This window comes from Rhincodon typus, chromosome 10 (genome assembly GCF_021869965.1).
Source record: "Rhincodon typus isolate 14 chromosome 10, sRhiTyp1.1, whole genome shotgun sequence".
Classification (NCBI taxonomy): domain Eukaryota; kingdom Metazoa; phylum Chordata; class Chondrichthyes; order Orectolobiformes; family Rhincodontidae; genus Rhincodon; species Rhincodon typus.
In genome coordinates this window covers 80,482,606-80,510,250 of record NC_063341.1, presented here as the reverse complement: position 1 = coordinate 80,510,250, position 27,645 = coordinate 80,482,606, and the positions used below count along the sequence as shown (strand labels likewise).

Genomic DNA, 27,645 nt, shown 5'->3' with positions numbered 1-27,645 from the left:
CAGCTTCACCAGGTAACCCTCGTGGACCGATCTCTCCATCATCACCCTGAGGAAAACAAAAGATGAAAGCAGATACTTCACTGGAGGGACAGAAAGGGTTCGGAGAGAGAGTAGATCCTGTTAGATTCTCAGTGATGAGTCATTTAATGAAGAGAGAGAATAAGTAGCTGCACATTCTCACCCTTTCCCCGTCTTCTCCAGGAGGTCCAGGTGGGCCCAATGCCCCTGTCTCACCCTGTAAACAAACAGCAAGGGCAGAGTTACACATTCACATCTCACCTCCTTAAATACAGGGACCTGCTACAGCCCAAAGGCTGCCAAAAGCTGCAAGAAACATATTTTGTACAAAAGCAGTACGAAGTATACATTGCCAACAGAATCTCATCAGAGTATGCTGCACAAAATCGTCAGAAAAGCATTGGTGCCGTGTTCCTGAGTAACTGACCTCACAATTGCTGCTGTGCTGCCCGCTATTATTGAGTGAAATCACACAGAATCCTACGGGGCAGATTGAGGCCGTTCAGCCCATCAATCCTGTGCTGATTCTTTGAAAGACTGATCTAGTATCAACCACTCCCTGGACGTTTCCCCACAAACCTGCAATTCCCATTTGAACGTTATGATTGAATCTGCTCCCATTGCCCTTTCAGGCAGCACGTTCCAGATCCCAACAACTCACTGTGTAAAACAATCCCCCTCATCTCCCCCTCTCTGGGGCTTTTCCCTTTGATCTGTCTGCGTCTGGTCACTGTTTAATTTCTAAGGGAGGCACAAGAAGGTAAATTCAACAAAAGGATCATAACTTTATTCTTGTGAAAGAAAGTTTAGTATCAAGCCAAGCTCACATTGAAATAATCACAGCAGGAAAGGGGTTCCCTCATGGAGGGTAGGGAGGGAATTGCAGGATTTTGACACAGTGACTCTGAAGGAACACTTATATATTTCCAAGGCAGGGTGGTGAGAGGCTTTTGGGGAACTTGCAGGGGCTGGTGTTCCCATGTATCTGCTGCCCCTTGTCCTTCCAGATGTTGTGGGTTTGGAAGGTGCTGTCTAAAGAGCCTTTCTGAAAGGTGACGATGCTGCAAGCTGTCTCTAAATGGCAAACCCTGTTCCCCATGTGATTGGTGAGACTTAGAGAGGAAAAGGTTTGATTTGATATGGGACAGAGAGAGAGAGAGACAGAGGGTAGCGGTGGAAGGGTGTTTTTCAAAATGGAGGCTGGTAACTAGTGGTATTCCCTAGGGATCAGTTTTAGGTCCTCTGTTGTTTGTAGTATATATAAATGATCTGGGGGAAAATGTGCATGGTCTGATTATTAAGTTTGCCGATGACATGAAGATTGGTGGAGTTGCTGATGATTGTGAAAGGATACAACAGGATATGGATGATTGGAGACTTAGGCACAGAAATGGCAGATGGAGTTTAATCCAGACAAATGTGAGGTGATGCATTTTGGAGGATCAAATATAGGTGTGAATTACACTGTAAATGGCAGAACCCTTAGGAACATTAACATTCAGACAGATCCGGGTGTACAGGTCGACAGTTCCCCGAAAGTGGCAACACAGGTACCCAAGGTGATTAAGAAGGCATATGGCATGTTTGCCTTCATCGGCCGGGGCATGGAGTACAAGAGTTGGCAAACCATGTTGCAGCTTTATAAAACCCTTGTTAGACCGCATTTGGAGTATTGTGCGCAGTTTTGGTCACCACACCGCCAGAAGGGTGTGGAAGCTTTGGAGAGAGCACAGAGAAGGTTCACCAGGATGTTGCCTGGTCTCCAGGACATTGACTATGAGGAAAGGTTAAAAAGACTAGGATTCTTTTCACTGGAAAGACGGTGGCTGAGAGGAGACCTGATAGAGGTCTACAAAATTATGAGAGGCATAGATAGGGTGGATAGTCAGAGGCTTTTTCCCAGGGTTGAAGTTTCAATTACAAGGGGGCACAGGTTCAAGGTCAGAGGGGGAAAGTTTAAAGGAGATGTGGGGGGAAGTTTTTCATGCAGAAAGTGGTAGGAGCCTAGAACGTACTGCCAGAGGAGGTGGTGGAAGCGGGAACATTGGCGACATTGAAGAGGCATCTGGATGGTTACACGAATAGGGAAGAAATAGAGGGATACAGATCGAATAAGGGCAGAAGGTTTGTTTTTTAGTTTAGTCAGGGCACGATGGTCAGCACAGGCTTGGAGGGCCGAAGGGCCTGTGCTGTAATTCTCTTTTGCTTTTTGTTCTTTTGAGAGGAATAGGTGGGGGTTGGGGCTGAGAGAGACAGGGACAACGTGAGAGACACACAAAGACAGAGAGAGAGAGATAGACAGAGACAGACAGACAGAGAGAGAGGAATGGGTGTGTGCCAGGGATGCGGGAGAAACAGAGAGCATTGCCTTAGGTGGAGTACAATGGAGGTTCAGCAGGTCTATTCCTGGGAGGGTGGGACCGTTCCATCAGGAGGGATAGAGGAGGCTGGTGAGAATTCTCAGGAATTTAAGAGAATAGAAGGCTATCCGTAGAAAGTTACAACATTCCAAAAGGGAGAGTGAGTGTCTGTGCAGAAAGAGACGTTGCCTCTGTTTGGGGTGTAGGTGAAGGAACACAGCAACTAACCGCTTCGCATTTAGATGGGGAGAAAAGTCTTTACTCAGATGGGGGTGAATCTGTGAAATTCACTACTCCACAGGGCAGGGGTTACCCAGGAACTGGGTCACTGGGAAAGATCAACAGATTGGTATTTCCTAATGACATGGAAGTATATTGGAATAGTGTGGGAATTTGGTTCTGAGTGAGACAATCTGCTATGATCTGGAATCTTAGATAAGGACTGAGAGGCTGAATGGCCTTCTCACACTCCTATCCCCTTCTCTGGGGAAATTCTCCAAGCAGCTGTTTGTGAACTTCATCAGAATGTAACAGGGGGAGGGAGAGAGGGTAAGGGGGAGAGGGGGAGGGAGAGAGGGGAAGGGAGAGAGGGGGAGGGAGAGAGGGGGTAAGAGAGAGGGGGTGAGGGAGAGGGGGTAAGGGAGGGGGGTAAGGGAGACAGAGAGGGAGAGATGGGAAGGGAGCGAGGGGGAGAGATATAGGGAAGAGAGAGGGTAAGGGAGGGGGGGAGGGAGAGAGAGGGAGAGTCAGAGGGTAAAGGAGAGGGGGTAAGGGAGAGAGAGGGAGGGAGAGAGAGGGAGGGAGAGAGTTAGAGGGGAGGTTGGGGATGCCTGTAGGAGTCTCTGGGAAGGAAGGGGATGGTTAGGGTTTAAATTGCCCTGTGGAAGCTGGTGGAATTTCAATTGAATTAGTAAAATCTGGAATTGCTCATTGACTACAGCTCCACCTTCAGCACCATTATCCCCTCCAGACTGATCTCAAAACTCCGTGACCTCGATCTCAGCTCCGCCCTCTGCAACTAGATCCTCAGCTTCCTGGCCCATAGACGGCAACCAGTGAGGATAGGTAACTGCACTTCCTCTACAATAACACTCAACACTGGAGACCCCCAAGAATGTGTCCTCTGCCTCCTACTGTACTCCCTGAACACCCATGACTATGTTGCCAAATTCCGAACGAACACCAACTACAAGTTTGCTGACGATACCACCGTAGTGGGATGGATATCTAACAATGATGAGTCAGAATACAGAACGGAGATGGAGGGCTTGGTGACGTGGTGCAATGAAAACAACCTCTCTGTTAATATCGGCAATACTAAAGAACTGATCATTGACTTCAGAAAAGAGGGAGGAGAACATGCCTCCACCATCTCCATGAACCAAGCTGAGGTGGAGTGAGTTGGGAGGGTCAAACTCCTTGGAGTGACGACAACAATCTGTCCTGGAATTCCCATGTAGATGCGACGGTCAAGAAGGCACAACAATGCCTCTTCTTCCTCAGGGGGCTCAGGAAATTTGGCATGTCCATAAGGCCCCTCACCAACTTCTACAGATGCACCTTTGAAAGCATACTGTCCAGGTGCGTAACGGCCTAGTACAGTAATTACTCTACCCAGGACTGTCAGAAACAACAGAAGGTGGTGTGCACAGCCCAGACCATCACGGAAGCTAACCTTCCATCCATGGACTCCAATTACACCGTTTGCTGCCACAGAAAGGCGGCCAACATCATCAAAGTCCCATCACACCGCGGTAATGATCTCCTACAGCCTCTTCCATCAGGCAGAATTAGAATTAGAATTAGAATTAGAATCCCTACAGTGTGGAAACAGGCCCTTCGGCCCAACAAGTCCACACCGAACCTCAGAGCATCCCACCCAGATCCATTCCCCTATGACCCACCTAATATACACCCTCTACCTCCCTGAACACTACGGGCAATTTAGCATGGCCAATCCACCTAACCTGCACATCTTTGGACTGTGGGAGGAAACCGGAGCACCCGGAGGAAACCCACGCAGACACGGGGAGAATGTGCAAACTCCACACAGACAGTCGCCCAAGGCTGGAATCGAACCCAGGTCCCTGGCGCTGTGAGGCAGCAGTGCTAACCACTGTGCCACCGTGTCGCAGAAGGTACAGAAGCCTGAACACATGCACGAACAGTTTCAGGAACAGCTTCTTCCCTGCCATTATTAGACTGATGAATGGAGTCTCTAACTTCAAATAATGCCCATCTTGCTAATGTTGATCTTGATCTTGCCTAACAAGCACGCTGTGCAAAGTAACTTGTATGCCTCTATCCAATTTTTTTCTCATCCTATGATCTGTGTGTCCCTGCTTACAATGATTTGCCTGTACTGCTCACAAACAAAGCTTTTCACTGTCCTCAGGTACACGAGACAATAAATCAACTGAAATCTCATCTCAGTGACAGTGACCATGAATCTATCATCACTTGTTAGAAAAACCCATCTGGTTCACTCATGTCCTTTAGGGATGGAATCTGCATTTCTTACCTGGTCTGGACTACATGTAACTCCAGACCCACAACAGTGTGGTTGACTCAAGAAGAAGATTGGGTAATTACATCAATGGCAGAGGAGCTGGTGCAGTGGGAAGAGATTCAGATTTTTAGATCACTGGGATCTCTTCTGAGGCAAAAGGGACCTGTTCAAAAGGGATGGATTTCACCTGAACTGGAGGGAGACCAATTTTGTGGCAGGAGATTTGCTAGAGCCCCTCCGAACGCGTTAAACTAGTCTGGTGGGGGGTGACGTGGGGGTCCTAAATAGTAGTGAGAATAGAGATTTGAGGCTAGTTCGGAAGTTAAAGAGAGTAAGTTAATTTGAAAAGACAGTTAAAAGTCAGAGAATGAGGTAACCCTGAAGAATCAAAATGTATTTATTTCGTAGCAAGAGGCCTGACAGGGAAGGCAGATAAACTCAGGCCATGGGACTGGGATATTATAGCTATTACATAAACATGGCTAATGGAGCGACAGGACTGGTAGCTCAATGCTCCAGGAAGAATAGAAACGGAGGCAAGGGGGTGGGGGGAGTGGCATTTTTGATAAAGGAAAACATTGCTGTTGTACTTAGAGACGTTATTTCTGAGGGATCAACCAGTAAAGCTTTATGGGTGAAACTCAGAAATAAGAAAGGGATGATCACTTTGATGGGATGGTACTATAGACACCCCATAATAGTCAGAGGGAAACTTGCAAGCAAACATGTAGAGAGATCTCAGGTATCTGTAAGAATAATAGGCTGGTTACAGTTTTAATTTTCCAAACATAGACAGGGACTGCCATAGTATTAAGGGCCTGGATGCTAAGGAATTTGTTAAATGTGTTCAAGAACATTTTTTTTTAAAATCAATATGTAGATGGCCCGACTAGAGACGGAGCAAAATGTGTTCTTCTCTTGGGAAATGAGGCAGGGCAAGTGACGGATGTTAGTCTGGGAGCACTTTGGGACCCTAGTGACCATAATTTCATTAGTTTTAAAATAGTTATCGAAAAGGAAAGGCCTGATCTAAAAGTTAAAGTTCTAAATTGCAATTATAGACAAGAACTTTCAACAGTTGATTGGAGTAGACTGTTTGGAGGTAAAGGGATGGCTTACAAGAAGGAGGTTTCAAAAGTGAGGGAACAAGAGTCCAGAGGCAGTATGTTCCTGTTAGTGTGACAAGTAAGGCTGATAATGGTAGGAAGGAGACAAACGTTGTAGACAACTGGGATCAAGTGAATCTCCTGAAAAGTTTAAAGAGTGTCAGGGCATCCCAAAGAGGGAAATCAGGACGATAAAAAGAGGGATAGGGAGATAGCGTTGGCAGATAAGGTTAAGGATAATCAAAGAGATTCTACAAGTACAATTAGAGCAAAAGAGCAACTAGGGAGAGAATAGGGCCCCTTAAAGATCAACAAGGCCGTCTATATCAAGAAGGCATTTAGCATGCTTACCATCATTGCTCAGACCATTGAGTACAGGAGTTGGGACGTCATGTTGAGGTTGTACAAGACGCTGGTGAGACCATTTTTGGAGTACTGTGTGCTGTTCTGCTTGCTCTGTTATAGGAAGGATGTTATTAAATTGGACAGAGTGCAGAATTGGGGTGGCATGGTGGCTCAGTGGTTAGAACTACTACTTCACAGCGCCAGGGACCTGGGTTCAATTCCACCCTCGGGCGACTGTCTGTGTGGATTTTGCACATTCTCCCCGTGTCTGTGTGGGTTTCCTCCCACAGTCCAAAGATGTGCAGGGTAAGTGGACAGGTCATGCTAAGTTGCCTGTAGTGTTCAGGGATGTGTAGATTAGGGGGATGCGTCTGGATGGGATGTTCCAAGGGTCGGTGTGGACTTGTTGGGCCGAAGGGCCTGTTTCCACACTGTAGGGATTCTATGAAAAGATTTACAAGGATATTACCGAGATTGGAGGGTTTGAGTTATAAGGAGAGGCTGGATAGGTTGGGATCCTTTCACTGCAGCATAAGAGGTTAAGGGGTGAACTTAAAAAGGGCTATAAAATCATGAAAGACATAGATAAGGTGAATATCAAAGGTTTTTCCCTAGGGTTCAAAAGAGAGAGAAGGATAACAAAGAAGAAAGAAAATTACAGCACAGGAACAGGCTCTTCGGCCCTCCAAGCCTGCGCCGATCCAGCTCCTCTATCTAAACCTGGCGCCTATTTTCCAAGGATCTGTATCCCTCTGCTCCCTGCCCATTCATGTATCTGTCCAGATACATCTTAAATTACGCTATCGTGCCCACCTCTACCACCTCTGCTGGCAACGCGTTCCAGGCACCCACCACCCTCTGCATAAAGAACTTTCCACGCATATCTCCCTTAAACTTTTCCCCTCTCACCTTGAAATCGTGACCCCTAGTAATTGAGTCCCCCACTCTGGGAAAAAGCTTCTTGCTATCCACCCTGTCTACCTCTCATGATTTTGTAGACCTCAATCAGGTCCCCCCTCAACCTCCATCTTTCTAATGTAAATAATCCTAATCTACTCAACCTCTCTTCATAGCTAGCACCCTCCATATCAGGCAACATCCTGGTGAACCTCCTCTGCACCCTCTCCAAAGCATCCACATCCTTTTGGTAATGTGGCGACCAGAACTGTACGCAGTATTCCAAATGTGGTCGAACCAAAGTCCTATACAACTGTAACATGACCTGCCAACTCTTGTACTCAATACCCCGTCCGATGAATGAAAGCATGCCGTATGCCTTCTTAATCACTCTATCCACCTGCGTTGCCACCTTCAGGGTACAATGGACCTGAACATCCAGACCTCTCTGTGCATCAATTTTCCCAGGGCTTTTCCATTTACCATATAGTTCGCTCTTGAATTGGATCTTCCAAAATGCATCAGCTCGCATTTGCCTGGATTGAACTCCATCTGCCATTTCTCCGCCCAACTCTCCAATCTATCTATATTCTGCTGCATTCTCCAACAGTCCCCTTCACTATCTGCTACTCAACCACCACTCCATAACCTCCTGGTTTTTATATTCAATTGCCCTCGTGAGAGATGATCACATTCTATGAGGCTTCCTGACTGCTTGCAGACTCGTTTTCTATGATCCAGGCCACAGGAAACCCAGATCCCTCTGCATCTCACAGCTCTGCAAACTCTCACCATTGAGATGATTTACTTCTTTTTTTATTTTTCCTGCCAAGTGGACATTTTCGTACTTTCCCACATCGTACTCCATTTGCCAGAGATCTGCCCACTCACAAAATCTATCAATCCAATTTTGTAATGACTTTGTATCTACCCAGTTAGCTGGTGGAAGGAGGGTTGTTGGTTTGTATGGTTAGGGAATGGGCTAGTAAATAACAAACAGAGAGTCAGGAGGAATGAAATCATTCATGACAAACTGAGACTGTTGGCCTGCCACAAAAAGGCAGCAAGTTCTCAATAACTTACAGCCTGCCCTCCTGACCAGGTGAAGAAAGAACTGTATTGTAGCCTCATTTACTGATGGCAGAGGGATAGGTAGGGAAAGGAAGTTGTGAGGAGGATACAGAGTCTGCAAAGGCATATTGCTCAGTTAACAGAATGGACAAGGTTTAACAGCTAGAGTATAATGTGTCCACTTTGGCAGGAAGAATTGAAAGGAAGAACGTTCTTTAAATGGTTGCAGTACACGGGGATTGGGATCAATTTGTATGAATCATAAAATATTAGGATGTGGGCCCTGCAATGATTAGGAAGACAAATGGAATATATTTTGTTTTTGCAAGGTGGGGTGGTGAGCACAAACGTACAGAATCTTTCGACAACTGCATGGAGCCTCGGTGAAACCACCCTGAGAGAACAGAGTTTGATCTCCTTACTCAAGGAAAGTGTTCAGAGAAGGGTCACATGACAGATTCCTGAAATAGTAGGCTGGGGCTATTTTCCTTGCAGCGTCAGAGGTTGATGGGTGACCTTATAGAGGTTTATAAAATCGTGAGGTGCATGGATAGGGTGAATAGACAAGGTCTTTTTCCCCAGTGTGAAAGTGTGAGAGAGTGTGTGTGTATTCATTGGACGGGGTATTGAGTACAAGGGTTGGCAGGTCATGTTACAGTTGTATAGGACTTTGGTTCGACCACATTTGGAATACTGTGTACAGTTCTGGTCACCACATTACCAAAAGGATGTGGATGCTTTGGAGAGGGTGCAGAGGAGGTTCACCAGGATGTTGCCTGGTATGGAGGGCGCTAGCTATGAAGAGAGGTTGAGTAGATGAGGATTATTTACATTAGAAAGACGGAGGTTGAGGGGGAACCTGATTGAGGTCTACAAAATCATGAGAGGTATAGGCAGGGTGGATAGCAAGAAACTTTTTCCCAGAGTGGGGGACTCAATTACTAGGAGTCACGATTTCAAGGTGAGAGGGGAAAAGTTTAAGGGAGATATGCGTGGAAAGTTCTTTACGCAAAGGGTGGTGGGTGTCTGGAACGCTTTGCCAGCGGAGGTGGTAGAGGCGGGCACAATAGTGTCAGTTAAGATGTATCTAGACAGATACATGAATGGGCAGGGAGCAGAGGGATACAGATCCTTGGAAAATAGGTGCCAGGTTTAGATAGAGGATCTGGATCGGCGCAGGCTTGGAGGGCCGAAGGGCCTGTTTCTGTGCTGTAATTTTCTTTGTTCTTTGTTCTTGTTCTTTGTGTGTGAGTGAGGAAGTGTTTGCATGTGTGTATACGTGTGCAATGGTGCAGCAGACATGAGAGGGCCGAATGATCTAGAAGTGCTACTGAGTCAAAATCCTGGAACTCCCTCCCTAACAGCACCATGTATGTAACTACTTCCCAACAACTGCAGTGGTTCAGGAAGGCAGCTTCCAAATCCGGTAAAACCAGACCACTCCATTTCCAATGCTGTAAACATCAAACAGGTGACACTGTTACACAGGGAAGGGGAGGGGGAACGCGATGTGATGGAAAGCTCACCCTGTGTCCTTTCATTCCTGGGAGGCCTGGCAATCCATCGAAACCACGATCCCCCTAAAAAGAAACAAAAACAACTCAGAACATGACAGGTATGGAGGGTGAGACAGAGAGAGAGATTGAAAGTGTGTGTGTGTGAAAGAGAGTGTGTGTATGTGTGTGTGTGTGTCTGTGTCTGTGTCTGTGTTTCTGTATGTGTGAGAAAGTGTGTGTTGTGTCTGTGAGGGTGAGAATGAGTGTGTGCATTCATGCGTGTGGGATTGTATGTAGGGGATGGAGTGTGTGAGTATGTGTTTTTTGTGAGACTGTGTATGTGTGTGTGAGAAAGTGTGTGATTGTGTGTGTGACAGTGTGTATGTGTGAGAGACTGTGTATGAGGAAGTATTTGTGCATTTGTGTGAGATACGTATGCCTGTGGGAGTTTGCGTGTGGGAGGAAGGGAGCGTTTCACAGAGTGAGTGAGTGTGAGAGTGTGTCAGGGTGTCATCGTTAGAGTGAAGGGGAGAGAGTGTGTGAGTGTTAGAGTGTGTGTGGATGTCAGTATGAGTTTAAGTGTTGAAGTGTGCGAGTGTATGCTTGTGTAAGTATTTGTTTATGTGAACGTGTGCCAGTGAAAGGGGGAGTGTTCATGTGTTGGTGAGTGTTTATGCCAGCTCTGAATGTGTCTGCATTTGTGTGTCTGTATACACTTGTGGATGTTAGTGCCTGCATTCAATATAAATTATCTGAAATGGATGCACGCTGCACTTCATTTCAAAGACCATAAGGTCGAGAATACCACAATATTCACCAGAATAAATTGTCAGCTCAAAGCTTTCCTCGGTCACCACTTCTGTCAGAACCACCTGTCTCCCTGAGGGGCAGTCAGCCCCTGACCATGGAGGTTACAGCCTGTTTGTATGTGGCCCTGTTATTCTATGACTCTGTTATTACGTGGCCCTGTCACTATATTACCTCGTTAATTATATGACCTGTAATTGTATGACCTTGTTATTAATACAACTCCGTTATTAAAGGACCTGCATTGTTTTTCCACATGGAAATAGCTTGATTTTAAAGTTCTCATCTGGAATTTTAAATCCTCAATGCTCTGTCCACGTCCTGACATTTGAGACTTCCCACAGACCCACAATCCTCTGAGATATCTACACCATTTCATCTTGACCTTTTGTCCACCCACAGTCCACAGGGCTCCCACAATGCAGGCAGCCCCCACCATTCTGGGGCTTGCTCCCTGACCCTCCCCACCTCTGTACCCCTCTTTAACTCAGACTCTCATCACCTGCTTCATGGGACACCATGGGATATTCTCGTTGCTGATCACCTGCGTAAAGCTCCAGAGGATGTTTCGTTTCATTCAGGACACTACATAAATGCACATTGTTGTTGATGAGCAGAGGTGTTGGCCCAGTCCTCTTTGATGTGTTAATTACCTTTGCTCCAGGTTCTCCCGGCATTCCCCTGGATCCATCGGCACCAGGACGACCCTGGGAATGACAACATAACATCATAAGGAATTGTAGGAAGGAAACTGCAGGTATTAAAACCGCACGAGAGGAAACAGAGGAACAGGATACAAAGATATAGGTTCACCAATTAGGGATAGAACATGGAAATCAGGCAGGGAGCTGGGGATTTGGGAAAAGAATTGAAAATTGGGATCAATGCATGGGAATTAGGAGCTGGAGATCAGGGAATAGGGTTTGGTGAATGGAGAAGAGATTTAGAAATTAGAGGAATTAGTAAATTAGGAGGAATTGGTAATGGAATCAAAGGTTGGAAAATGGAATTATGAAAATGGAATAATATCTGGAGAGGGAGCATCTTCTGGGTCTAATCAAACAAACAGATCAACAATTGACATGGGTTTACTGTGTGAGACTTGTCTCATTTCCCTGCTTTCCAAGGATTCCCAAACAAAAGTTTAAACAAAATCAACTGAGAAGGATGTTGACATTGTGATTCACACTTACCCTCTTGCCTGGCTTTCCAGGAGCACCAATAGGTCCTTGAATCCCTCTCGGACCCTGCAATCAGAGTATGGATACTGTTAGGCAGACCCACCATCACAATACAGCAGAGAACAGCTGCCCTCCCATTCCCCCCACCAGATCCTCAGGGTTACAAACAATATTCACTCCACCAGAGATGGAATGACAGCAGGATCCAGAATGATACAGCACAGGAAGAGGACATTCAGCCCATTGATACTGTACCCGCTCTATGAAGGATTTATTCAATTAGTCACATTTCCCACTCTATCCCTGTTGGCCTTGTATTTCCCTTTCCCAGTATTTTCTCGATTCCCTTTTCAAAGTGATAATTGAATCTGCTCCCACCCCCCCTTTCAGGCAGCACGTTCCAGATCCCCACAGCTCACTGTGTAAAACATACCCCCTCATCTCCCCCTCTGGGATTTTTCCCCGATTCCCTTCAATCTGTCTCCCTCTGCTCACAGACGTCCCGCCCCTGGAAACACGGCCTCCTGATTTACTTAGTTAAAGCGGATGGTGCTATGGGAGAGGTGAAAATTGAAAGGCACGAGGAAAGGCTGGCTCTACTGATTGGGAGAGAATACTGGCTCCTGTGGGACCTGAGAGTTCACCACAATCTTCAAACATCCCTAGGCTTGGGGAAGCTGCCAAAGGGCTAGAGATGAGTAATTGTCACAGGAAGGAGTGTTAGGAGAGGCAATCAGATTAACATGATGCTGAGTGAAGGTTCAGAAGCGATAATTAGGGAGAGTAGTCACAGGCACAGGAACAAGTTGGAGCTAATGAGGGACTGTCAACACAGACTGAAGCCCAAAATCCAGGAGCTGATGGAGTCAGGGAGATTTATGAGCCTGGATAGGTGATGGAGGATCAGATGGACCAGTGCTGGGGTCTCAACTATTTCCAATTGTTATTCATGACTTGGACAGAGGGAGTGAGTGGAAAGATAAACTGGCATTGGAGAGGTCGAGAGAAGGTTCACTCAGCTGATCACAGAGATGGACGGACTGTCTTAGAAGGAGAGGTTGAGTAGTTTGGGCCTGTACTCATTGGAGTTTAGAAAAGTGAGACGTGACCTTATTGAAACATACAAGATTCTTAGAGGACTTGACAGGGGGGATGCTGAAAGGTTATAAAAACCGAAAGAACTACGGATGCTGTAAATGTTCTGAGGAAGACAGAACAGGGAGTTTGAGTCACAGCAAGGGAGCAAAGGAGAAAGTAATAACATCTAAATCAGAGTGATGTACATATGTACATAGTTATGGTATAGGTATATAGGGTTAGAGGTATATATGTGATATACAGCATGTGGTGAATAGCCTGCCCTGTCTCAGCGCCTTGTCACATCTCCCCAGCTCCTTCTGCTCCTGTTCCCAGTATGAGCTGTAGCATTTATTTTATATTGTCTCTCTGTTTTTCGAAGCAAAATGTACCATCTCAGTCTTCTCAGCATTGACTCATTCTGTCATATCCTAGTGAGAAAGTTGCTAATATGGCACACAGTAGCCTGGGCTTTGTTTATCAGGGTATGGAGCACAAAAGCGAGGAGCTGATATTGAAATTGTATTTAAACTGAGAAAGCCTCAGTTGGAGCACTGCTCCCAGCTCTGGGAGCTGCATTTTACTATACTCAAAGTGCAGGTAAGATTCTCAAACATGGCTCTGTGGATGAGGAGCTTCAGTTATGAAGATAGATCAGAGGCGATGGGGCTGTCCTCCCTGGAGTAGAGAAGGCTGAGAGGGAGTTCTGATTAAAGTGTTCAAAATCAAAAAAAGAGTGGTCAGAGGAGATTCAAGGGCCCAAACACATCTTCCAGGTGAAGCAGCACTTCACCTGCACTTCCCACTATCTAGTCTACTGCATTCGCTACTCACAATGTGGTCTCCTCTACATTGGGGAAACAAAGTGTAGACTGAGTGATCGCTTCACAGAACATCTACGTTCCACTCGCAAAATAGACCCTGAGCTTCCAGTTGCCTGCCACTTTAATGCACCACCCTGTTCCTTGGCCAACATTCTGTCTCTGGCTTGCTGCAGTGTTCCAGTGAAGTTCAGTGCAAGCTGGAAGAACAGCATCTCATTTTCTGCTTGGGGACCTTGCAGCCCTCTGGACTCAACATCGAGTTTAGTAATTTTAGAGCCTGATTCCATCCTTCCATGTTCGTAACTACCCCCATACCCAGCCCTGTTATGACATGGGTTACTTTTAGCATTGTCACCTGCTCTGTTCTCCTCTTGGCTCTTGTTATCACTTATTCAGCATTTCTTCTGTCCCGTCTTACTGTCAATAATGCCCACATCAGCCTAGGCCTTTCATATCTTTCTCTATCTCTCTGGGCTCTATCTCCAACTCTCCCCTCAAAGCCCGCCCTCCCACACCCCATCATCTGTATAAATACCACGTTTCCCAGCCGCTAATAGCTCTGAAGAAGAGTCACCACACACAAATCATGAACTCAGATTCCCTCCCACAGATGCTGCCAGACGTGCTGAGTTTCTCCAGCAATTTCTGTTTTTGTTAAAAAGAAGCTGTTTCCATTTGTGAAAGGAATGAGAAGGAAACAACACAGATTAAAGTATATGTTAAAAGGACGAAAAGTAGCAATAGCAAAATCTTTTCACACAGCGAGTGGATAGGGTCTGGAATGTACCATCTGCAAGTGTTGGGGGATGAAGGTTCACTTGAGTGGATAGGGTCTGGAATGTACCATCTGCAAGTGTTGGGGGATGAAGGTTCACTTGAGTGGATAGGGTCTGGAATGTACTGTCAGAGTGGAAGAGTCCAGCACATCAGTGCAAAAGATAAGGCTGAAACTTTCGCAGCAATCTTCAGCCAGAAGTGCCGAGTGGATGATCCATCTCAGCCTCCTCCAGTGGTCCCCAGCATCACAGATAACGGAGACACTGGATACTGCAAAGGCTATGGGCCCTGACAACATTCCAGCAATAGTACTGAAGACTTGTGCTCCAGAACTTGCCGTTCTCCTAGCCAAGCTGTTCCAGTACAGTTACAACACTGGTATCTACCCAACAATGTGGAAAATTGCCCAAATATGTCCTGTAAAAAACGCAGGACAAATCCAACCCGGCCAATTACCGCCCCATCAGTCTACTCTCGATCATCAGTAAAGTGATGGAAGGTGTTAGTAACAGTGCTATCAAGAAGCACCTGCTCAGCAATAACCTGCTCAGTGATGCCCAGTTCAGATTCTGCCAGGGCCACTCAGCTCCTGACCTCATTACAGCCTTGGTTCAAACATGGACAAAAGGGCTGAATTCCAGAGGTGAGGTGAGGGTAACAGACCTTGACATCAAGGCTGCATTCGACTCCATTTGTTCAGCGGCGGGAGCCGGGAGAGAGCACGAGGGGACTGCCGAGAAGGTAAGTTCTTCATTGCGGCAGCGGGGCTGAGTGGGAGCAGTCGAATTGCGCTTTGGGAAGGTGAGTGAACTGATATATTTGGGCAGTGGCTAAACCCGAGGCACAACATGTGTAGTGTCTCCCACCCACCCTCCTCTTCTAACCAAATAAAAAGACTCTGTGGTGTGTCGATAAGTGTTTTTCTTTTTTTTATCATGTGCTGGTAAGTAGAGTGATTGGTAAAAATTTTTTCATTTCATTTATCTATTATTTGATGTTATAGTGGGACTAAGTTAAGCGCAAGAGTAAAAATGGCAGGAGATCCCAGACCTGTGTTATGCTCCTCTTGCTCAATGTGGGAGCTCAGGGACGTGGCTGATGTCCCCGAGTCCTACACGTGCAGGAAGTGTGTCCAGCTGCAGCTCTTGTTAGACCGCATGACGGCTCTGGAGCTGCGGATGGACTCACTTTGGAGCATCCGCGATGCTGAGGAAGTCGTGGATAGCACATTTAGCAAATTGGTCACACCGCAGATTAGGATCGCTGAGGGAGAAAGGGAATGGGTGACCAAAAGGCAGAGAAAAAGCAGGAAGGTGTCCCCTGCGGTCATCTCCCTCCAAAACAGGTATACCGTTTTGGATACTGTTGTGGGAGATGGCTCACCAGGGGAAGGCAGCAGGAGCCAGGTTCATGGCACAGAAGGGCGGGAAAAATAGTGGAAGGGCTATAGTCATAGGGGATTCGATTGTAAGGGGAGTAGATAGGCAGTTCTGTGGCCGAAAACGAGACTCCCAAATGGTATATTGCCTCCCAGGTGCACGGGTCAGGGATGTCTCAGATCGACTGCAGGACATTCTGAAGGGGGAGGGTGAACAGCCAGCTGTCGTGGTGCATATAGGCACCAATGATATAGTTAAAAAACGGGATGAGGTCCTACAAGCAGAATTTAGGGAGTTAGGAGCCAAGTTAAAAAGTAGGACCTCAGAGGTAGTAATCTCAGGATTGCTACCAGTGCCACGTGCTAGTCAGAGTAGAAATGAAAGAATAGGCAGGATAAATGAGTGGCTTGAGAGATGGTGCAGGAGGGAGGGATTCAGATTTTTGGGACGTTGGGACTGGTTCTGGGGGAGGTGGGACTATTACAAATCGGATGGTCTACACCTGGGCAGGACTGGAACCAATGTCCTAGGGGGTACTTTTCCTAACGCTGTTGGGGAGGGTTTAAACTAATGTGGCAGGAGGATGGGAACCAAATGAGGAGGTTAGTGGACAGTAAGGAGGTAGTAACTAAAGCCTGTAAGGAACTAGATAATGAAGTCAGTGTGACTAAGGGGAAGAGGAGGCAGAGAGCAGATGATGAACGCAAAGGGACAGGTGGTCTGAGGTGCATTTGTTTTAATGCGAGAAGTGTAGTAGATAAGGCAGTCGAACTTAGGGCTTGGATTAGTACCTGGGAGTATGATGTTATTACTATTACTGAGACTTGGTTGAGGGAAGGGCAAGATTGGCAACGAAATATCCCAGGATATAGATGCTTCAGGCGGGATAGAGAGGGAGGTAAAAGGGGTGGAGAAGTTGCATTACTGGTCAAAGAGGATATCACAGCTGTGGTGAAGGAGGGCACTATGGAGGACTCGAGCAGTGAGGCAATATGGGCAGAGCTCAGAAATAGGAAGGGTGCAGTAACAATGTTGGGGCTGTACTACAGGCCTCCCAACAGCAAGCGTGAGACAGAGATACAAATATGTAGACAGATTATGGAAAGATGTAGGAGCAACAGGGTGGTGGTGATGGGAGATTTTAATTTTCCCAACATTGACTGGGATTCACCTAGTGTTAGGGTTTAGATGGAGCAGAATTTGTAAGGAGCATCCAGGAGGGTTTTCTAGAGCAATATGTAAATAGTCCAACTCGGGAAGGGGCCATACTGGACCTGGTGTTGGGGAATGGGCCCGGCCAGGTGGTTGAAGTTTCAGTCGGGGATTACTTTGGGAATAGTGATCACAATTCCGTAAGTTTTGGAATACTCATGGACAAAGACGAGAGTGGTCCTAAAGGAAGAGCGCTAAACTGGGGGAAGGCCAACTATAGCAAAATTCGACAGGAGCTGGGGAATGTGGATTGGGAGCAGCTGTTTGAGGGTAAATCCACATTTGATATGTGGGAGGTTTTTAAAGAGAGGTTGATTAGAGTGCAGGACAGACATGTCCCTGTGAAAATGAGGGATAGAAAGGGCAAGATCAGGGAACCATGGATGACAGGTGAAATTGTGAGACTAGCAAAGAGGAAAAAGGAAGCATACATAAGGTCTAGGCAACTGAAAACAGACGAAGCTTTGGAAGAATATCGGGAAAGTAGGACCAATCTGAAATGAGGAATTAAGAGGGCTAAAAGGGGTCATGAAATATCTTTAGCAAACAGGGTTAAGGAAAGTCCCAAAGCCTTTTATTCATACATAAGGAGCAAGAGGGTAACTAGAGAAAGGGTTGGCCCACTCAAGGACAAAGGAGGGAAGTTATGCGAGGAGTCAGAGAAAATGACTGGGATTCTTAATGAGTACTTTGCGTCGATATTCACCGAGGAGAGGGACATGACGGATGTTGAGGTTAGGGATAGATGTTTGATTACTCTAGGTCAAGTCGGCATAAGGAGGGGGGAAGTGTTGGGTATTCTAAAAGGCAATAGGGTGGACAAGTCCCCTGGTCCGGATGGGATCTATCCCAGGTTACTGAGGGAAGCGAGAGAGGAATCAGCTGGGGCCTTAACAGATATCTTTGCAGCATCCTTGAGCACGGGTGAGGTCCCGGAGGACTGGAGAATTGCTAATGTTGTCCCCTTGTTTAAGAAGGGTAGCAAGGATAATCCAGGTAATTATAGACCGGTGAGCCTGACGTCAGTGGTGGGGAAGCTGCTGGAGAAGATACTGAGGGATAGGATCTATTTACATTTGGATGAAAATGGGCTTATTAGTGATAGGCAGCATGGTTTTGTGCAGGGAAGGTCATGTCTTACCAATTTAATAGAATTCTTTGAGGAAGTGACAAAGTCGATAGATGAGGAAAGGGCTGTAGATATCAAATACATGGGCTTCAGTAAGGCGTTTGATAAGGTTCCCCATGGTAGGCTGATGGAGAAAGTGAAGTCGCATGGGGTCCAGGGTGTACTAGCTAGATGGATAGAGAACTGGCTGGGCAACAGGAGACAGAGAGTTGTAGTGGAAGGGAGTTTCTCAAAATGGAGAACTGTGTCCAGTGGTGTTCCACAGGGATCCGTGTTGGGACCACTGTTGTTTGTGATACACATAAATGATCTGGAGGAAGGTATAGAGGGTCTGATTAGCAAGTTTGCAGATGATACTAAGATTGGTGGAGTAGCAGATAGTGAAGGGGACTGTCGGAGAATGCAGCAGAATATAGATAGATTGGAGAGTTGGGCAGAGAAATGGCAGATGGAGTTCAATCCAGGCAAATGCAAGGTGATGCATTTTGGAAGATCCAATTCAAGAGCGAACTATATGGTAAATGGAAAATCCCTGGGGAAAATTGATGCACAGAGAGATCTGGGTGTTCAGCTCCATTGTACCCTGAAGGTGGCAACGCAGGTCGATAGAGTGGTCAAGAAGGCATACGGCATGCTTTCATTCATCGGGGTATTGAGTACAAGTGTTGGCAGGTCATGTTACAGTTGTATAGGACTTTGGTTCGACCACATTTGGAATACTGCGTACAGTTCTGGTCCCACATTACCAAAAGTGGATGCTTTGGGAGAGGGTGCAGAGGAGGTTCACCAGGATGTTGCCTGGTATGGAGAGCGCTAGCTATGAAGAGAGGTTGAGTAGATTAGGATTATTTACATTAGAAAGACAGAGGTTGAGGGGGAACCTGATTGAGGTCTACAAAATCATGAGAGGTTTAGACAGGGTGGATAGCAAGAAACTTTTTCCCAGAGTGGGGGACTCAATTACTAGGGGTCACGATTTCAAGGTGAGAAGGGAAAAGTTGAAGGGAGATATGCGTGGGAAGTTCTTTACGCAGAGGGTGGTGGGTGTCTGGAATGCGTTGCCAGCGAAGGTGGTAGAGGTGGGCACGATAGCGTCATTTAAGATGTATCTGGATAGATACATGAATGGGCAGGGAGCAGAGGGATACAGATCCTAGGAAAATAGGTGACAGGTTTGGATAGAGGATCTGGATCGGCGCAGGCTTGGAGGGCCGAAGGGCCTGTTCCTGTGCTGTAGTTTTCTTTGTTCTTTTGTTCTTTGACTGAGTGTGGCATCAAGGAGCCCTAGCAAAACTGGAATCAATCGTTACCAGGAGGCAAACTCTCCAGTGGTTTTACCTGGCACATCGGAAGACGGTTGTGCTTGTTGGAGCTCAGTCATTTTAGCTACAGGGCATCTCTGCAGGAGTTCTAGGTCCAGCCATCTTCAGCTGCTTCATCAATGACCCTCCCTCTATCATAAGGTCAGAAGTGGGGATGTTCACCGATGATTGCACAATGTTCAGCACCATTCCTGACTCCTCAGATACTGAAGCAGTCCACGTTCACATGCAACAAGATTTGGACAATATCCAGGCTTGGACTGACAAGTGGCAAATGACATTCGCGTCACACCAATGCTAGACTATGACCATCACCAATAAGAGACAATCTAACCACCGCCCCTTGACATTCAATGGTGTTACCATCACTGAATCCCCCACTATCAACATCCTGGGTGTTACCATTGACCTGAAACTCAACTGGACTCACCACATTAACACAGGGGCTATAAGAGCAGGCCAGAAGCTGGGAATACTGTGGTGAGTAACTCACCTCCTGACTCCCCAAAACCTGTCCACCATCTACAAGGCACAAGTCAGGAGTGTGATGGAATATTCCCCACTTGCCTGGATGGGTGCAGCCCCAACAACACTCAAGAAGCTTGACACCATCCAAGACACAGCAGCCCCCGCTTGATTGGCACCACATCCACAAACATCCCACTCCCTCCACCACTGACACTCAGTAGCAGCAGTGTGTACTATCTACAAGATGCACTGCAGAAATTCACCAAAGATCCTCAGACAGCACCTTCCAAACCCACGACCACTTCCATCTCGAAGGACAAGGGGCAGCAGATACATGGCAACACCACGCCCTGCAAGTTCCCCTCCAAGTCACTCACCATCCTGACCTGGAAATATATCACTGTTCCTTCACTGTTGATGGATCAAATTCCTGGAATTCCCTCCCTAAGGGCATTGTGGGTCAACCCACAGCAGGAGGACTGCAGCAGTTGAAGCAGACCCAGGACCATCACCTTCTGAAGGGCAACTTGGGATGGGGCAATAAATGCAGGATCAGCAACACCCACGTCCCACAAAAATGAAAGAATAAATTGAAAAATATGAAATTATTAGTGATAGGCAGCATGGCTTTGTACATGGAAGGTTATGTCTCACAAAGATGATTGAGCTTTTTGAGGAAGTGACCAAGATGATTGCTGAGCACAGGGTGGTAGATGTTGTCTCTATGGACTTTAGCAAAGGCCTTTGACAAGGTCCTTCATGGCAGGCTGATATAATTGAAGAAGTCACATGGGACCCACAGTGAGATGGTAAGATGGATATAGAACTGGTTTAATCATAGGAGACAGAGAACAGTGGTGGAAGGGTGATTTCTGACTGGAGATATGTGACCAGTGGTATTTCACAGGGATCAGTGCTGGGACCTCTGTTGTTTGTAATATATATAAATTATTTGGAGGAGAATGTAGATGGTCTCAGTAGTAAGCTTGTGGATGACAGAAAGACTGGGGGAGCTGTGGTTAGTGAGGAGGATTGCTAGAGGATACAGCATGACATAGATAGGCTAGAGACTTGGGCAGAGAAATGGTAGATGGAGTAGATAATCCAGACAAATCTGAGGTGATGCATTTTGGAAGGTCTACTGCAGGAGGGAAGTATACAATAACTGGCAGAACCTTTCGTAGCATCAACATACAGAGGGATTTAGCGTACAGGCCCATAGTTGCCTGATAGCAGCAACACAAGTGGATAAGGTGGTCAAGAAGGCAATTGTTTGGAAACTGCTGTCTGAGGATCTTTGAATTTCTGCAGTGCATCTTGTAGATAGTACACACTGCTGCTACTGAGCGTTGGTGGTGGAGGGAGTGGATGTTTGTGGATGTGGTGCCAATCAAGCGAGCTGCTTTGTCCTGGATGGTGACAAGCTTCTTGAGTGTTGTTGGGGCTGCACCCATCCAGGCAAGTGGGGAGTATTCCATCACACTCCCGACTTGTGCCTTGTAGATGGTGGACAGGCTTTGGGGAGTCAGGAGGTGGATTACTTGCCACAGTATTCTTAGCCTCTGATTCATTTGGCTGACGGTAAAGGACTATGGGAGACAGATTTGAGGTTTTGGGAAGAAATGCAGTGGATAACATTCAGCCATTCAGCCCATCGAGTCTGCTCCAGCAATCAATGAGATCATGGCTGATCTGATAATCCTCAACTCCACTTTCCTGTCTTTTCCACACAACCCTCGATTCCTTTCCAGGTTAAAAACCCATCTATCTCTTTAGAACTCAATCCGACCCCGCAAAAACATTCAATGTTTTGGTTTAACTGGTTTCTGCAGCAGTGAATTCCACAGGATCCCCACTCTCTGGGTGAAGACATTTCTCCCCATCTCAGTCCTAAATGGTCTACCCTGTATGCTGAGACTGTGTCCCCTGGTTCTAGACTCCCCCTACCAGGGGAAACATCTGCTCTGCATCAAGTCTGTCCAACCCTGTTAGAATTTTATACATTTCAGTCAGATTCCTTCTCATGCTTCTAAACCCCAGTGAATACAGGCCCAGTCAAACCAGTCTCTCCTCATAGGACAGTCCCACTACCCTCAGTATCAGCTGTGTGGACCTTCACTGCACTCTCTCAATGGCAAGTAATAGGACAGAGAGTATGGAAAGGGTCAGGATTCTAACTTCAGGCACAACAGAGAAAGGGTACAATATGCGAAAGGGGGCAGTCAATGCAGGACTGAGGGTGTTGTACTAAAATGCACTCAGTATATGAAACAAGGTAAATGAGTTTGGAGCAAAAACAAAGTTGCTGGAAAAGTTCAGCAGGTCTGGCAGCATCTGTGAAGGACTTACAGTATCCGCAGTTCTTTCGGTTTTTAAATGAGTTTGGAGCACAGATTGAAATTGGTGGGTACGATGTTGTGGATATCACAGAGATGTGGCTGCAAGGGGACCAGGGCGAGGAACTAAATATCCAAGGGTACACGTTCTATCGAAAGGACAGGCTGATGGGCGGAGGGGACGGGGTTGCCTTGTTAGTAAGAAATGGAATTAAATCGATAGAAAGAAGTGATATAGGGTTAGAAGGTGTAGAATCTGTGTGGGTAGAGTTGAGGAACCACAAAGGGGAACAGACCCTGATGGGAGTGTGTGAAGGCCTCCTTGCAGTAGTCAGAATGTGGGGAGGAAAACAAATCAGGAGATCGAAAAGGCATGTAAGAAAGGCACTATTACAGTAATCACAGGGGAGTTCAAACTGCAGGTGGACTGGGAAAATCAGGTTGGTAAGTGGATCCCAAGAAAAGGAGTTTGTGAAATGTCTACGAGTTGGTATTATCAGAGCAGCTGTGGTAGAACCCACTAAAGAACAGGAAATTATGGATTTGGTGATGAGTAATGAGGCCGATTGAGAAGGAACCCTTTCGGGGTAATGACCATAATATGATAGATTTCACCCTGCAGTTAGAGAGGGAGAAGCTGGAATCAGATGTAATGGACTTCTGAGGGAGGGTCACCTGATCTGAAACATTAACTCCGAGTTTTTCTTCACAGATGCTGCCAGACCTTGCTGAGCTTTTCCAGCAACTTCTGTTTTTGTTCCTGATTTACAGCATCTGCAGTTCTTTCGGTTTTTAATTTCTAATGGCATTGCATTTGAGTAAAGGTAACCACAACAGTATAAATCATAGAGTTGTACAGCGTGGAAACAGACCCTTCAGTTCAACTTGTCCACGCCAACCAGATATTCTAAATTAATCTAGTCCCATTTGCTAACATTTGGTCCATATCCCTCTAAACCCTTCCTATTCATATAACCATCCAGATACCTTTTAAATGTTGTAATTGTACCAGCCTCCACCACCTCCTCTGGCAGCTCAGTCCATACACGCACCACCCTCTACATGAAAATGTTGTCCTTTTAAAGTTCACTTTTATATCTTTCTCCTCTCACTTTAAGTCTATACCCCTCCAGTTTTGGACTCACTCCCGTGTGGCAGGAGCTGGCCAGAGTTGATGGGAAGGGAAGCCTCGCAGGGAAGAGAGTGGAGCAGCAATGGTAGAGTTTCTGGGGGTAATTCAGGAGGCACAGCAGAAATTTATCACAAGGAAGAAGAAACACACCAAGGGGAGGACGAGACTGATTAGGGGAGTCAGGGACAGCGTAAAAGCAAAAGACAAAGCTTACAATGTGGTGAAGATCTGTGGGCAGCCAAAGGATTGGGAAGCCTTTAAAAACCAGCAGAGGATAACGAGAAAGGCAATGAGGAGGGAGAAGATGAAATATGGAAGTAAGTTAGCTAGTAATATAAAAGAAGATTGTAAGAGGATTTTTAAGATATCTAAAAGGTAAGAGAGAGGCAAGAGTGGACATTGGGCTGCTGGAAAATGAGGCTGGAGAAGTCGTATTGGGAAACAAAGAAATGGCAGAGGAACTGAGTAGGTACTTTGCATCAATCTTCATGGTAGAAGACTCCAGCAGCATACGAGAACTTCAAGAGAGTCAGGGGCAGAGGTGAGTGTAGTGGCCATCATTAAGGGGAAGGCGCTGGGGAAGCTGCAAGGTCAGAGATGGATAAACGACCCAGACCGGATGGATTACATCCCAAGGATTCTGAAGGGGATAGCTGAGGAGATTGTGGAGGCATTGGTGGTGATCTTTCAGGAATCATTGGAGTCAGGGAGGGTCCCAGAGAACTGGAAAGTGGCTAATGTAACACCCCCCTGTTTAAGGAGGGAGGGAGGCAGAAGACAGGAAACTATAGGCCACCTAGTCTGAACTCAGTCATTAGTTAGATTTTAGAGTCTATGATTAAGGATGAGAGTGTAGTGTACTTGGAAGTGCATGGTAAGATGGGGCTGAATCAGCACGGCTTCATCTAGGGAGGTCATTCCTGACAAACCTTTTAGAATTCTTTGAGGAGGTAACGAGCAAGTTAGAAATGGGAGAGCCAGTGGATATAATCTATTTGCATTTCTAAAAGACCGTTGACAAGGTGCTACACAGGAGGCTGCTAAATCAGATAAGAAGTCATAGTGTTTGGGGCAAGGTATTGGCATGGATAGAGGGTTGGCTGACTAGCAGAAGGCAGAGGGTGGGAATAAAGGGGTCTTTTTCAGGATGGCAGCTAGTGACTAGTGGAGTTCCACAGGGGTCTGTTCTGGGGCCACAGCTATTCACGTTATACATTAATGACCTGGATGAAGGAACTGAGGACATTGTTGCTAAGTTTGCAGCTGACACAAAGATAGGTGGAGGGACAGGTAGGGCTGAGGAAGAGGGGAGGCTGCAAAAGGACTTGGCCAGGTTAGGAGAGTGAGCAAAGAAGTGGCAGATAGAATACAATGTGGGAAGATGTGAGGTTATACACTTTGGTTGGAAGAATAGAGGCATAGTCAACACAGTTATGGAGCTGGAGGAACACAGCAGGTCAGGCAGCATCAGAGGAGCGGGACAGTTGATGTTTTAGGTTGGGATCCTTCATCAGGACTGCAGTTCTCGCTCTCTCAGAATAGAGGCATAGACTATGTTCTAAATGGGGAAAAGGCTTTGCCAACCTGAAGCACAAAGGGACTTAGGAGTCCCCTAGTTCAGGTTTCTTTTAAGGTTAACATGCAGGTTCATTTGGCAGTTAGGAAGGTAAATGCACTGTTAACATTCATTTCAAGAGGGCTACAATATAAGAGCAGGGATGTACTGCTGAGGCTGTATAAGGCTCTGGTCAGACTGCATTGGGAATACTATGAGCAGCTTTGGGCCCTGTTATCTAGGGAGGATGTGCTGGCATTGGAGGAGATTCAGAGCAGGTTTGAACATAGAACTGTACAGCACAGGAACAGGCCCTTCAGACCATGATATTATGCTGAACATGACGCCAAATGAAACTAATCCCTTCTGCCGGCCCTTGTTCTATATCCCTCTATTCCTTGTATATTCATGTGTTTGTCTAAAAGTCTCTTAAATGTCCCTATAGAATCTGTAAATATTTCCAAGAATACTCTCGGGAACGAAGGGCTTGAGGACTCTGGGTTGGTACTTGATGGAGTTTTGAAGGGTTGGTTGGGGGGGGGGGGAGTGGGGGTGCACTCTGATTGAAACTTACAGAACACTGATAGGCCTGGATAGAGTGGACATGGAGAAGATGTTTCCACTGGCAGGAGAGACTAGGACCTGAGGGCACAGCCTCAGAGTGAAGGGACGGCCCTTTACATCTGAGATAAGGAGGAATTTCTTCAGCCAGAGGGTGGTGACTCTGTGGAACCCATTGTCACAGAGTTGTAGAGTGTATTTAAGGCAGAGATAGATAGGTTCTTGATCATTAAGGGAATCAAGGGTTACAGGGAAAATCACAGAATCTCTACAGTGTGGAAACATGCCATTTGGACCATCAAGTCCACAGAGACCCTCCAAAGAGCATCTCATGCAGACCCACCCTGAATGCCTGCATTTCCCATGGCTAATCCACCTAACCTACATATCCCTTGATACTACAGGCAATTTAGCATGGCCAATCTTCCCTACCCTGCACATCTTTGGACTGTGGGAGGAAACCGGAGCACCCGGAGGAAACCCACGCAGACACGGGGAGAATGTGCAAACTCCACACAGATAGTCACCCGAAGCTGGAATTGAACCCAGATCACTGACACTGTGAGGCAGCAGTGCTAACCACTGAGCCACCGTGCTGCCCGAATAATGGGCTCTAAAACCTATCTAATGACTGAGGTCAGGCTAACTGGCCTACAGCTTCCTGTCTTCGGCCTCCCTCCCTTCTTAAACAGGGGTGTTACATCAACCATTTCCTAGTTCTCTGGGACCCTCCCTGACTTCAGTGATTGCTGAGAAAGCAGGAGAATGGATTTGAAAAACTCATCAGCCATAACAAAATGGCGGACCAGAATCGATGGGCTGAATGGCCTAATTCTGCTCCTATATCTTATGGTCCCAAGTATATCCTCAGTTAGATAGAGAGACCAAAATTGCATGCAATGCTCTGGCTGTGGTCTCACCAAGGCTCTGTATATGTGCAGTAAGACATCCCTATTTCTGAACTCCAATCCTCTTGCAATGATGGTCAATACAGTATTCCTAATTACTTGCTGTACCTGCCTGTCTCCTTTCATGGACTGGTGTACCCAGACAACGAAATCCCTTTGTCCGTCCACACTCCCAAATATATCACCATTTAAATAAAATGTTGCCTTTCTGTTTTCCAAACCAAAGTGCATATCTTCACATTTAGCCACGTTGTACTGTATCTGCCACATGTTTGCTCACTCCCTCAAGTTGACTAAATCACCTTGAAACCTCCTTCCATCCTCCTCACAGTCCTGCTCAGTGTTGTATGGTCAGCAAACATGGAAATGTTGCATCTGGTTCGTCATGAATAGCAGGGGGTCCTTTCAGTACCCACCAGTCTCTGCAGACCATTCAATTATTCCCGAAGCCTAGGCTTCATTGCTGTCAAAGATGGTTATCCCAACAATCCATGATTCCAAAGGAATTTCGGTATGAACTTACAGGAAATAAATGAACAGGGGTACAATGGATATTGGAGGTGAATGGGACAAACAGAATTGTTTTACAGAGAGTCAGCACAGATCAGATCGTCCAAATGGCCTCATTCTGTGACATAATGATATTAAATAACTCACTGAAAACCTCTCACGATTTTTAGCACCTCGATTAAACCCCAGAACCTTTTCTGCTCTGAGGAGAACAATTCCAGCTTCTCCAGTCTCTCCACATTCACAGAAGTCCCTCATCCCTGCTCCCATTCCAGTAAATCCCTTCCTAGAGGTCAGGGCCCAGCGTATGGGAACCCACTCAGATCTCAAAAGTTTATTTGTCTAGACCGAGTTTAAATTTGTATTCCATGTCTAAAATAATAAAAGCCAGAATCTCGAATGCTTCATTTAACAATCTTCTTACAATTTACTTATATCTTCAAATGGTGAGTGCAGGAACATACCAGATCTCTCTGCTCCTCTGGCGTATTTAAAGTTGAACCATTGAGTTACGTTACCTCGTCTCATTCTCTGAGCTAAAACATTGACAAGTGGAAGTTTAAACCAGTTACATTCAATGTGTGATGTTATAAAGTACAGTTTAATTTACCTGTGGACCTTCGTCACCTTCTTCACCTTTCAGTCCAGGTGATCCGGGAATTCCC

General features: G+C 46.3%; 1 long non-coding RNA gene across 1 annotated transcript; it reads right to left on the bottom strand.

The window, feature by feature from the left end:
• On the bottom strand, nt 1-27,645 carry LOC109924768. Its single transcript, XR_007263123.1, has 6 exons — nt 27,591-27,645; nt 11,803-11,856; nt 11,263-11,316; nt 9,833-9,886; nt 182-235; nt 1-46 (listed from the first exon to the last, which is right to left on the bottom strand). It is a non-coding gene; the product is annotated as an uncharacterized LOC109924768 (long non-coding RNA).